General features: G+C 44.5%; 1 pseudogene; it reads left to right on the plus strand.

The window, feature by feature from the left end:
* The first annotated feature begins 3,020 nt into the window (after positions 1-3,020).
* Positions 3,021-12,152, plus strand: LOC146354396 (uncharacterized; annotated as a pseudogene).
* The last annotated feature ends 987 nt before the right edge of the window (positions 12,153-13,139 follow it).

Genomic DNA, 13,139 nt, shown 5'->3' on the forward strand with positions numbered 1-13,139 from the left:
ACTTGGAGCTAGTAAAGCCATACAAAAGTGCTTAAAATATATAAATTCTATATGCAACCTTTATTTTTCTTCTATTCTGTCAGTACTGAAGCATAAGGTCCATCAGAGGGGAGCCAGGAGTTGAACCAAAGAATCAGAGCTGAGGAGAATGGAGGGAAGGGACAAGGGAGCAGCCACAACTGGAAGGTAGACTGCTTCTTTTGTGAATTTAAAGCATGTTGTGTAGGAATTGATGTGCATGTGCTGGTGGAACCATTTGCAATGTTTTTAATTATTTAAAATCTTTTTTTGTTTACTGAAGGCCTGGGGGGCATGTAAGAGTTAATGGTGTGTATGTGGGGTTTAACCTGGGGATGTGGGAGTAATCATAGTGTGTGTTTGTGGGATGGCCCAGGAGCCTCCAAGCCCTTGTCATTTTTTCCATCATCATCATCATTATATTGATTTGCCCTAGTATTTTTCAGTGTGGTTTGCAGGCTTGATCTTAAAGTTGCCTCAGTTTTCCTTTTCTGTGTAATGGGTTGCTACTGCTGTAGATGCAAAAGACTACTTTTGGTCTTGCTGTGTGGATCTCCCTCCCTCCCAAGCCCTCTGCCTTGCAGACATGATCTCAAAGTTAATTTGCCTCAGTTTTCCTTTCTTTGCACTGCCTTGGCTCTGCCTACTGTAACCACTTGAGTCCATCTGCCATTGGCTACCCTTCCTTCTGCCCCACCAATCCCAATGAGTTCCAGCTGCCACTGTTTTGAATCTGCCCCTCCATCTATGAATTTTTGATGTTGAGGGATTATACCCACCCTATAGTTAATTTTATATTTTTCAGTAATAATAGAATACTGCTGATGTAAGAGAAAAACTGCACTGCTAGCCATGTTTCCAAGGTCACTAATATTAAAAAGAATTTATTTTATGGTTCCCAAGACCAAGGTAACTGTTTCAAATTTATTGTTGTTGCTAAGGGAAGAAAACTGTGATGGGGAAAACATTTTCATTCAGAGACTGACCTCATCTCTTGGAATCCTGTCATTATCAGAAGAAATGGGCCATGAGCCCTGTCAGATCTGTTCTTTAAAAAATAAATAATTGGAGCTTTGTATGAAAGAATGTTTCATAACATACAAGGGCTTGACCTATTAATATTGAGGAAAAGCCCATTGCTTCATTTGACAGGAATCTGTCAGAGTTTAAAATTTACTTGTACTAGGTCTTTCAAGATAAGCTATGGCATTTTATATGCTTTTTAGGGATATTTGAATGATGATATGCATCACTTGCCATGAAATGTTTTCAGCAGGTAAATAAGAAAAGCTGCTGGTTGCTGTGAGACTTTACTTATCAACTGAGAGAGTTTTTCTGAGTTGATTTGGTCTGACCTGTTGGGCTCAGCAAGACAGCCTTGACAATAAGAGTCTACAATGTCTTGGAGTGTAGAATTTAGAAGACACAAATTACCGTGTTTGTGGATTATTAAGCTACACTTCACTTGGATGGAATTTATGTATTGTATCTCAAATGTTTCATCACTCCCCTTTTACAGGTCATCCACATGATGTTTCCGTCAAATCATTGTTCTCTTGCCCTTTCCCTGTGTCTCTTCTGTTTCTTTTGAGAAGAGAGAAGCCACAAAATCTGACTCTCTTGGAAGGAACAGAGCAGCAGTACAAGCTACACAGGTGTAGTTCACCTGAGTGACTTTTTTAAAAAAATAGGTGGGGTTTTGATGTGTGCACTGACATTTCAAACTGTTGAGCCCTATTGCCACACTTCTTCACTCCAGCACACTTTCACTATTACCATTCTGGTGAATATTTTAGCAACGGTTTTAAAAATTAAAATAAATGTGCACCAAATGTTTACATTTGCACATACTTTCCCACATGCAAATTTAACATATATATGTTTAAATAAAAAAGGCATTTAGCGCATTTTTTAAAGGGATTAAAGAAATAAATATACTGGAAAAGTGGTGTGTTTGGGTGCTTTATTACTCTCCTGCCCGCATGGATATCTTACACCCACAAGTGTGGATGCAACATACACAGATGCTATACTCACTGAAGTTTGGAAATTTGGTAGCAATTCCACATAAGACTAAGGATGGACAAATCATGATCCAGCTCATTATCAAACCTCCTATTAGTTATCTCAGAAGACCCTTGGGTGAAGGGGGGGGGGGTTTCCAGGGAACAGCTGGATGGAGGGAGATCACACACACACACACACACACTAGAAGAATATAGTTCTTCATATTCCCTGGTATGTTTATTCCTCATTTTGTCCATTCCCTGAGCATGTGCAGAGTGTGCTTTTTATTCAAACAAAGAGAAGGTTGCTGATCTTTCCCTTCATGCTGCATTTGTACAAGTGAAGTGTGACTGCTTCAGAAAGAACTTCCCATTATACTGTCTCTTTTTCTTCATGAGTTTCATAACAGAAGCCCAAAGTCACCCAGTGAGATAACTAACAGGAGGTTTGCTAATGAGCTGGATGTGGAAATACAAAGCTGAGCTGGGGGCAAGTGGGGTGCTGACATGTGTAGGAGTAAGTTGCATTGAACGCAGTAAGACTTACTTCTGAGTAGACAGGCACAGCATGGGTTCTCCTCTCCATTTTAGCCTCACAATGTCACCAACAAGGCTGGATGTGGAAACAGAAAGCCTAGCAGGGGGAATAATACTTGTGCAGGGCTCCAGACCGGCATGGTCATTTTAAAAGGCTCTTTCTTTCTTTCTTTCTTTCTTTCTTTCTTTCTTTCTATAGCGTTGCTTTAAACAAAGAGTGCATCGCTCAGGCACACCTAGGGCAGCCTTGTTTTGGGAAGCCCCGAGGAGGAGGAGGAGGAAGTGTTTTGGCTGAAAGTAATTACTGCACATCTCAGAGCAGGGGAAAAAATACATAAATATCTATGAAAAATAGCCTTTCTTATGGAAGTTATGCAGAACTATGGCTGTTGGTATGGATTTATCTTCGTAATTCTTGGAGTGGAAAAAAAATAGGAGAATTCCGGGGGCTTGCCAACGATGGTATGGAGCACTGGCTGCAAACTCCAGAAGTCAAGCGGCCCGGAAGGTACACAAGTCGTACATCCCTACAAATCAGTAATTTTTTGCTTTCTCCTGTATTCACTTTTTCTTAAATCTAAGACTCTTTTCCTCCTGCATATGAAGATATTTTCAAGTATTGGTATCAAAAATGATACCAAACATTTGTATCAAAAATGAACTGGAACAAAATCCTCATCCATCTGCACTGGCCAAATGCAATAGACAGAACTATTCCCAGTGTGACATTCCTGTCTCCGGGTTATTCTCTCTCCCATTTCCACATGCTGGAAGCTAGGGATGTCAGAGAATTCCACCATGGACTCCAATGAGGCCAGGTTCTTTTGAATCTGGCCTCCGGAGTCTGTGGCAGAATGGTGTCAGGAGTGCCCTAGTAGCCTCTTTCAGTACACTCCAATAGCCAACTCAAGACACAGACAAAAGGATTCTTTTCAAGGCTTTAATCCTTTTACAACTTAATGACTCTTTCAGATGCTAATCACCAGCGACTAAGCAATGAACAGCAGAGTAGCCTATGCTCCGGGTAGGCAGTTGGTCCCCGTTTGAAGTAGAATCACTTGAAGACCCTGAACTTATGAGCTAGGGAGAGATCCTCCCTCTTTCCCTTGGGTCAATGGGACGTGGCTGTTGTTTGCATGCCAAACGGGTGCTACGCCTCCTTTCTGCACCCTCCATTGCTCGTCACTCCCTGAGTCTGCATCAAGCGTCTAGCAAGCCTCCCTCCTGCATTGTCTCACTGCCTGGGTCACTATCTATCTCAGGAATGCCAGCAGGAGGAATCTCTGCCAGCTACTGTGCCTGTGAGGGATGAGCTGGCTCCTCTCCCACGGATTGCTGATCCTCCTCAGAATCAGAACTGCTCTGGGGTTCTATCGGCTCAGTTTCCACCCTGACATCCGGCCCCACCTCCATCTCCCTCCGGACCTGCATGGAGCCAGATCCTCCTCATTGGCTGGCTCTGTAGCGCCAGTGATACAGCCGTCATTGCCATACCGCTGGCTGAGGCTGAGTGACTCCGGATGCAAATGGCATCTGCTACACCATTTGCGGCCGTAAAAGTCTTAGATTAAGCTAAATGCAGCCATAAATCTGCTATGCCATTTGTGCCTGGGGTTTTTCATGCTATAGGCGAAAAACAAGTGTCTGGCTATATGCACACATTTGAAAAATGCGCAAAAAACACTGCATGCATTTCAAAACTGTGCTTTAGCTAATGGGGTCATGTCTCATGTGTCCATTAATGTGTCAATTTTGCACACAAAAAGATGTATAGATTTTTTCTGTTAGCCCCCAACCCCCAGGAAGTATCCAATGCTACACAAGCACCACCAGGACCCACTGTTTGTGCAATGGGGATTGAGCACTTTGGATAGGAACTGGAAACAAGTGGAAACCATCATTTCAAGAACCAGGCAGGTCAGCAGAACTCACATAATGGAGTTCTACTGACCTGTCCCAATCTGGAAATGAATGTTTCCTCTCATTTCAAGGCTTGCTGTATGAAGCATGCAATCGTTTATTTTATTGTCTTTATTATTATGTATATCCTGCCTTTTTTTCTGTGCGCTATGTAGGTGGGACCCACTTGCACACCAGAATCAGTGGGAATGCAGCAGCCCTATTGGATACTACCATCAGATGGAAATGGGATGGAGCAGACTTGGAAGTGGGAAAAGGAGTAAGTCTGTGGAAACAGTCTTGACAGATTTGCCTATATATAGCTTACATATGAAACAGCAATGACTGGCTAGAAGTAAAAGCCTGCAGTCTGCAAGTACCCTGGGTTAGACTGCAAGTTTGTCCAGTGACAGCACATGCCTGCCATGTCATCCGCATAATCATCAGCTGCCAAAAGAGAGAACATTTTCAGTGTTCCCTGCCAGAGTTTGACCCTCATTAGAACTTTTTATTTGCAGGAACTGAAACAAAGCAGTGAAAAGATGGAGATGCTTAATGAGCTCTGGCCAGGATTATATCCTAACCTGAAGGTGTGAGAAGCTGTAGCATCTTAAACTCAAACTGGAATGGAGAAGAGAAGGAAAAAAGCTTCAGAATAAAGTGCACCATTTTATTCATGATGAACGAAGACTTCGCATGAAAGGGTCTCTTTTGAATATCTGAAATGTTAATAATGTGTATTTTATTTGCCTCCAGGAAATATTGTGCTCAGAAAGAGAGGGCTGATGAACAGAGCTTATTAAATAGACTTACTGGTGATGAAAATAGTATTGACAGAAAGGCTGCTGTACACTTCAAACACATTTATTGCTGTAATGAATAGAGGTGAGGAAAGTTAGAATTGTCTTTTATATATACTGGCACAGGGGCTCCAGTGAGAAGCTAATCATCTAAAGAGAAGCTGATTTCAGGAAGAGGGAGCAGGGGCTAGTAATGGGGTCCAATGCTGAGGGAGACCTTTCTAAACCCTCCAAATATTATTCTTTAGTATTTATATAGTTCTTTCGATGTGTATGGTGCTTTGTAAAGTACAGTAGCTCAAGACCCTGCCCCAAGGGACTTATAATCTAAAATTTAGTACTGGAAAGCAAACAGAGGAACAGGAAGGAAATGAAGGCGGGGTAGAAAGGGAAAACATTTATTTCATTTGCACAGACTTAGGCTTAGTTACAAGAGGGTATTGGGACTAAAAGTAGTGACAGGACTTCCTACTAGCTCTTCTTCCCCTTACTTGTAGCCCTCTGATGCCACCCACCTCTTTGTGTGTTATACATTTTAGGGTGCTGATCCCTGGAAAATTCTTCTGTACTCCGTTGAAGTGAGTGGAAGCTGTGCAAAAACACAGTGGATTGGATCCAACCCTCACAGGAGCAGAAGTTCACTTCCCCCATGGAGCTTCCACTTGCCCCATGGAGCTTCCACTCATGCAACAGGGTCCCCTAACCTTCTGGAGCAGATTTCGGGTGCATGTGGGGGGCTGCAGCAGGGGAAACTGTTCTGCTGCCAGTGGTTCCCTCTCACTAGCAGAACATTACAACTAGATACAACCCAGTAGATTGTTTCAGTTTTCTTTCAGTTTTCTTAATACAGCACAGAAGCCTGCACCTTGTGGATTCCTCAGGCTCTCATCTTCTATTCCACTACACTTATAAAGCTGCTCCTGCTACTCAAAGAAGTCACATGTTTTTGAATCCAGTTTAATTCACTGTGCTTTTAAAAGCAATACTATTGTTTAGGAGGTAAAATGCACTTTAGGGTGCAGTCCTATAGTACCTGGCTGGGATAGCATCCTAGGAGACACAGGGTTTTATGGATCTCCCTCTCAGAGGGGGAGAGGGTGATGCACCCTTGGCAGCCTCCTCCAAACAGCCATGGAAAGATCGGTGGCTGTTGGTTCTCTGACTGTGGAGAGGGCAAAAAGGAAGTATTGCAGGAGCAGAATGGGAAAGCTGTGGGAGTGGGAGGGCAAAGTTAAAAAAGAAAACAATGTTGGGAAAAAAGTTGCAAAGAAAGGGAAAACACATCTCCTACACTTTCCACCCTGCTGGTGCAATTCATTCAGCACTTCTCCCTCCACCACCCCGTTGGATTGCTCTGTCAGTCATCATTTTATAAATGAGTTGGGTTAAACTTAAAACAATCTAAAGCACACACACAGAGTGCTGAATTGATGCTTTAAAATGGAAACAAACACATCAAATACTGTCCATGTAACCTGATCTGGAAAATGGTCCCTTTTTGTGCCTTAGTTTTGCTTTGAATAAATTGAGGAGGGGTGGGGGAATGAACAAAAAAAAGAAGTTATGATGAATGTTGGTATTTAGCTTTTGCAGAAAAGCTTTCTATACCCCATTCCCCACTGGCATGAGTGTGTATTCAGATGACCTGTGAATGACACATGGTGATAATCTCATCACATTGCAGCTTGCTTCCTGCTGATAGCTGCTGCTCTTGGGAGGGAAAGAGATTATCCTGCAGCCAGTCAACATGTGGAGAAATCCTTCAACAGCCAGAATACATGCCTGCATGCTGCATCATGTACATATTGCATAAGTGACATGGTCATCTCAGTCTCACAGGTCCTTATCTTTCAACTATCTGCTACATGGTCATTCTGGGAGTTAATTTCCTTTCACTCAGAATGGTTCTGAGTAGCTGAAGGAGACAGAGTGGATCCCAAACAATACCATGAATAGTTCCCCAATTTGATTTGATCACCTCAAAAACAAGGAGCAAAGATGGAGAAATTTGTCTTCACTGCAATCCCTCATTAGCCTGCTACACATCAGCTTGTCTCAGAAATAATATTGCCAAGTCTATGACTGATCAAAAGCAATACTGGTAGGCATTGTAACTTTCTATTTTAAAATTTGTATTTCTTTATTTGGGGCACAATCTTAAGGATTGGGCTCCTGATAGACAGAGGGCTCTGAGACTGGAGCCTTCTGTTCAGTGGGTTCAGCACCTTGGATAGTACCTTTCAGCACCTTGGATAGTGCCATTAGAGCTTTGGCTGGTGGTAACTAAAACCCTGAATGGAATCACAGCCCCTCTAGAACCAGAGTCACCAGCTGCCACTGCTTCCATCTTTCCTATGTCCTTCTGGTAAGTGCCAGGCAGGAAAGGAGGGGTGATTGAGGTGGTTTCACTTCTCGTTCCTCCTCAGAGTCAGCCAGGCAGGCTTCTTGAGCCCATCTAGCTCACTTACCAGCAGTGGGTGGGGATGGACAACAGAGAGGCTGTAGGGTCCTGTGAATCCTAACCTCTCCGCTCCTTTTACATCCCCACCCCACCCATCCACCAGAATGTGACCTTTCCTCCCTCGCCGAGGTCGCCTGTTCCAACCTTCGGAGAGCAGTCACAATGGTGCTTTCTGACAAGGTGGCCTCAGCATGTAGATTGAAGTCCCCCAGCATAACAAGCCACGGAGACTCCAGCATCAACCCTGGGACCACCTTGGCTAGCTCAGGAAGGGTGACTCTTGAGCAGTGGGTTGGGTGGAACACAAGCTCCTGTTCTTCCTGAAACAGATAGATACACTAGAACCTGGGAGATTGCAGGATGGGGCACATGGGCAGGGGGATAGAATCAGGATCGACCACTGTTCCTCTGCCTCCCTCCCCCCCTCCCCAGGTCTTGTATGCTGCAACGCGGAGATCGCAGGTGAGCGAAGCTGGGAAAGGTTGATTCCCCCAGTCTCATCCAACCAGGTCTCCATGATACAGGCCAGGTCGGCATGCTCATCCAGGATCAAGTCCTGGATAGCTGCTGTTTTCCCATTCACTGACCTGGCGTTCATTCAGCAAGGATTGAACCTGGGACCTTCTTCATGCCATGTATGTGCTGCTCTACTATACGATGTAAAAGGCCTGGCAGAACAAAAAGGCCTTCATCTGGTGCCAAACACACACATAAAGAATGCACTGGGTGAACCTCTCTAGGACAGCTATTCTACAGGCAAGCTGCCACTACCAAGAAGGCCCTCTCCCTAGTAGCCCTCCACCTCTTTTCAGTTGGTGGGGGCACTTGGAGCAGGATCTCTGAAGAGAAACATAAAATCCAGGTAGGTAGGTAGGTAGGTAGGTAGGTAGATAGATAGATGGAGAAGTATATATATATATATATATATATATATATATGGAGGATATATATATTGGAGAAGGTGATCTTTCAAGCAAACTGGTGCCAAGCCATTAAAGCACAGATGGGGAACCATCTGCTCATGGACCAGATAGAGGTTTTCCCCATTTGGCCCACCAACTTCTTCCCTGTGCCCTGCTCTCTCCCAGCAGGGATAACCTGTTCAACAGTTTATCAAAGATAAAAGCTTTTCCCTGCTGTGCAATGAGAAAGGGAGCCTTTGTCACTGTTCAGCAGGGAAAAGTTCTTATCTCTGGTCACTGGTTGATGAGACAGCACTTTTCCCTGCAGGAAAGAGTAGGTGGGGCCTGGGGAGGAAGGTGCTGAGTGATTCAGTCCTAGATTCATAGATTCATAGATTCATAGAATAGTAGGGTTGGAAGGGGCCTACAAGGCCATCGAGTCCAACCCCCTGCTCAATGCAGGAATCCAAGTCAGAGCATCCCTGACAAATGGCTGTCCAGCCTCGTCTTGAAGGCCTCCAGTGTGGGAGAGCCCACCACCTCCCCAGGTAATCGGTTCCATTGTTGTATTGCTCTTACAGTCAGGAACTTTTTCCTGATGTTCAGCCGGAATCTGGCTTCCTGTAACTTGAGCCCATTATTCCGTGTCCTGCACTCTTGGATGATCAAGAAGAGATCCTGGCCTTCCTCTCTGTGACAACCTTTCAAGGACTTTCAAGTCCTGATCACTTTCTGAGGCTTGTCCTACAGAGACTTGTCCTGCTTACTTGTGAGTAGACATGAAGAGGCTTGGGATGCTTTTTGAAAGTGCTGCACAGTGATTTAGTCCTGCTGATGTCTGAGTAGACATCAGGATACTTGTCCTGCTTACTTCAGAGTAGGCTTAAAATTGGTAATAATTACATTTTGGCCATGCCCATTTGGCCTTGCCACAGATGAAATGTAGCCCCTGAGATCTTCCCCAGATTGGAATTTGGCTCTCTGTGCTGAAAAGGTTTCCTTATCCTGGGATTAAGGGCTTTAAAGATTAAAGTCATACTTTGCATTGGGCCCAGGAATGGACTGAGACATCCTAAGATCCCTACGGATACCCTTGCAGATATATCAGACAAGCTTAGGATCCCTAAGCCAGCTCTGCACAATCTGTACCAGTTCTGCATTTTGATGGTGTGCTTTCCATCCATAACAGCCATCAAGAAAACAAATAGCAGATGGACTTGCTGCTGAACAGCAGTTTCACAGCTTCTCCTCAGCAAAATGACCTCTGATCAGCTGAGGATCAATTGCAGACTCTCCCCATGACCCATTCCTGAGCATCAATGGTGAGTTAGATAATGAGGTGTTAATGGGCACTGATAAGCATTCGGCCTACAGAGGAGCAAACAAATAATTTCTTGTTATTCATAAGGACAAGAAAGATTTGCCAGATGTCATTAGAGCCAAACCCTGATGAATCCAAGCTCTCTGAGTCAACCTGACATCTGGCAAGTCTAACAAGAATTTTTTAACTACACAAACTCTGTTTGCAGACTCAGTTCCATCCCAACTTTGGTGTGCCCTTCTGATGTGTGATTAGGAGTTCAGACCAATATTACTGCTTTGAATCAGAATCCGTATTATGGATTATTTGGTAACTGGTTTACGAAGAGGGCTATAGTTATGTCATAGATATATAGGAATGTTTTTTTAAAGATGTGCAGCTCTTTGAAACATTGCAGTTGTACCAGCTACGTAATGTGGGTCCCCTATGTGCATGTACTAAAATTGCAGCATGTGATGTGTCCCCACCCACGATTCTTCCACCACTGGGCAAAAAATTGGGGTCATTTGAATTATTTACATTTTTATGGATGTGAAATGAATAATTTGGGTTTGGCTTTAATCACCAAGCTTAACATTCTAGGGAATTGTCTCCCTATGTGTGAAAGCTTTTGTGCCTTCTCTGCTTCCTCCACTGGTGCCCTACTTGACTAGCTCCCCTTCCCATATAAAAGGTTTCCCCACCCCCACCCCAAGGCTATGCTTTCAAATTCTTTAGCCCAAAGTTAAGGTGTTGTTTTACTGAAAATGAGCCATGCATTAGCACATGAAGTACCCCTTTCCACAAGGAAGCTATTTTATCATATCTCTTTACTGCTGGTCCTCTGAGGACTGAGACGTGAAAGGGAAAATGGGCACAGCCAATTTGCTCTCCACTGAGTAAAACAAATGCTTAGATTTCTGAAGATTTGTCAGTAAATGGGGGAGAAAACACTACATGCAGCTCATTTACATTATAAAGAATTTGGGACATGACTGGCTGTAGGAAGCTAGCATGCTGTGCACGCGTGCGCAGATGTGTATATATGCCTGAGAGTCCTGGGAAAGTGAAGAGAATGGAAGCCGTGGATTATTTATTTTATTTAATAGATACGTCTCTTCTCTCCCTTTGAAACATTGTCTTGGGAAAGGGTTTTGGTGACCAGATGACACCTCACCTCTGTTTGTTCCCTGCTCCTCTTCCTGCTGCCCCCTTACAGATGGTTTCCTGACCAGCAGTGACTCAGAGTAGAAGGGGACGCCCAGGAAGCCCCTTCTCAAGTGGGCTTCTCAAGCCTTTTTGCTGACAATGCTGTGCCCACAGTCCCTGTTCAAGAAGGCTCTGTCTGAACAGTCTTCAGCTTCTTCTGTGCATCTGCTGAAGTGGGCAATGTCCATGAAAGGTTATTCCAGAATAAATTTTAGTCCTTAAGGCACCACATGACTCTTTGTTGTTTTGCTGCAACAGATGAACATGGCTGGAATGGACATTTCCTTGACTCTCTGAAATAGCCAGTTCAAATGTGAGGGCTGTCCTCCAAGACCCAGGTCCATGGCCCATCAGATGAGAAGGAAGAGATTCCAAGTGGAGCAAGAAACAAGAGGCCAGGATCAGTCACCCTCACCTTCGCCTCCAGTTCAGCTGAGCAAACAGCCCCATGGAGCCCACATGCCAGGGGCAGAGGCATTTGACCTCCTACCTCTCAGCTTCCAGACCAGAAAGAGCTTCTAGGATGAGGGATCAGGGACCAATGGCGGACAAAATGATTGATGCTCCTGAGCTCTCTGAGTCCCAGGAGTGGAGATCATTGTCGGAATGATCTCTATCAAATCTCAGTAAGAATGGTTGACCCCCTTCACTGGGTGGCTGAACACACAGGGCAGACACAAATGGTTTGCTCAAACAGAATACTTCTCCTGCACCAGGACTGTGAACTCGCAGCTGATGCCACTCCTGGTGGGCTGGGCCTGGGTGTGGCTGATGTCATTGGCTGTGTAGTGGAAGCAACTAGCAGAGAGAGTGATGACTCAGGAAGCCTGCAGCACCGCCAGGTACAAGAAAAAGGCAAAAGCTCCCAGAAGGAGATTGTGGTTCAGAGTTGGGAGCCAGTGCAAGCACTTATGAATCTCTTGTCAAGCCCAGGGCCTTGGCAGATGCCACCTTCTCTTCCGTTTTGATGGACAGCACTTGATGGACAACTGGGCCCCTGAAGAGTTAGGAATCCAGTGATGTCATTTAACTGTGGAGCTAGAAACCCTTCCATCTCTTCACGGAGGTTTCGTCTGGGGTTTCCTCTGTAATCCTAGCTCTGACAGACTGTTCTAGTGCCTTTCCACTACTCAGGGCAGCTTACCATTTAAAACCATGATGTCATTAAAGGCAATAGGATACATTAAACATACAACAAAAACAGAGACACACCATGTTTACATAAAGCAGCAGATATTCAAACAGGGAAAAGCCTGCTGGAATACCAATGGGCAAAAGACAGCAAGGGGAGGGCATCCATATGTCACAGGGCAATGTGTCCCACAGTATTGATGCAGCCACTGAGAAGGCCCCATTTCTTGGGGTCATTAACTGTGCTTCCACCCTGGGTAGGCTACAGAGAAGGAACTCTCCTTCTGATCAGAGCGAGTGGGCAGGCAGGATGATGGTATTATCACCACAGAGAAATGGGAAAATGGGAGAAATACAAGATAGGACTGAATGGAATGTGTATGTGAGTATTCCTCCAAACTGAGCAATTCTGTGTGTATTCTACTGATGCTGCAGCAAGAACAGTGTAAAAACCCTAGCATTCAATCAACATTGGGTTTGCTTTTATAGCCCACAAGTGCTTCAGAGTAGGAGCTTTGTGTTTATAATGTATTTTGAAATGGTTCCTGTCAGGCTGTATCCGAATTTGTAGCTGCAGGGGCTGAATAATTCCTTTGGAAGGCTCTGTTCAAGCAGCAGCAGACGGGTTGCCCAGAGGATAGCAGGGGAACCTCCGAACACACCAAGGTGCATGGGAGAAGCCCAGAACACATAATTACCTCATGGAATTCACTGCCACAGGATGCACTGATGGCCACTGGTGAGTGTGAACAGGTACTTAAAAGTTCATTTCCGTTGAAAACTCCATGCTTTGTAAATATAATGAATACCTTATATCAGGGATGGGCAGAAGGTATGTCAGGATCTCTGGGTGATATACAGTAAATGGGCAAGGGC

The sequence above is a fragment of the Heloderma suspectum genome, chromosome 2, assembly GCF_057233095.1.
Source record: "Heloderma suspectum isolate Gila_16-S chromosome 2, 16-S_ref, whole genome shotgun sequence".
In the NCBI taxonomy this organism is placed as follows: Eukaryota; Metazoa; Chordata; class Lepidosauria; order Squamata; family Helodermatidae; genus Heloderma; species Heloderma suspectum.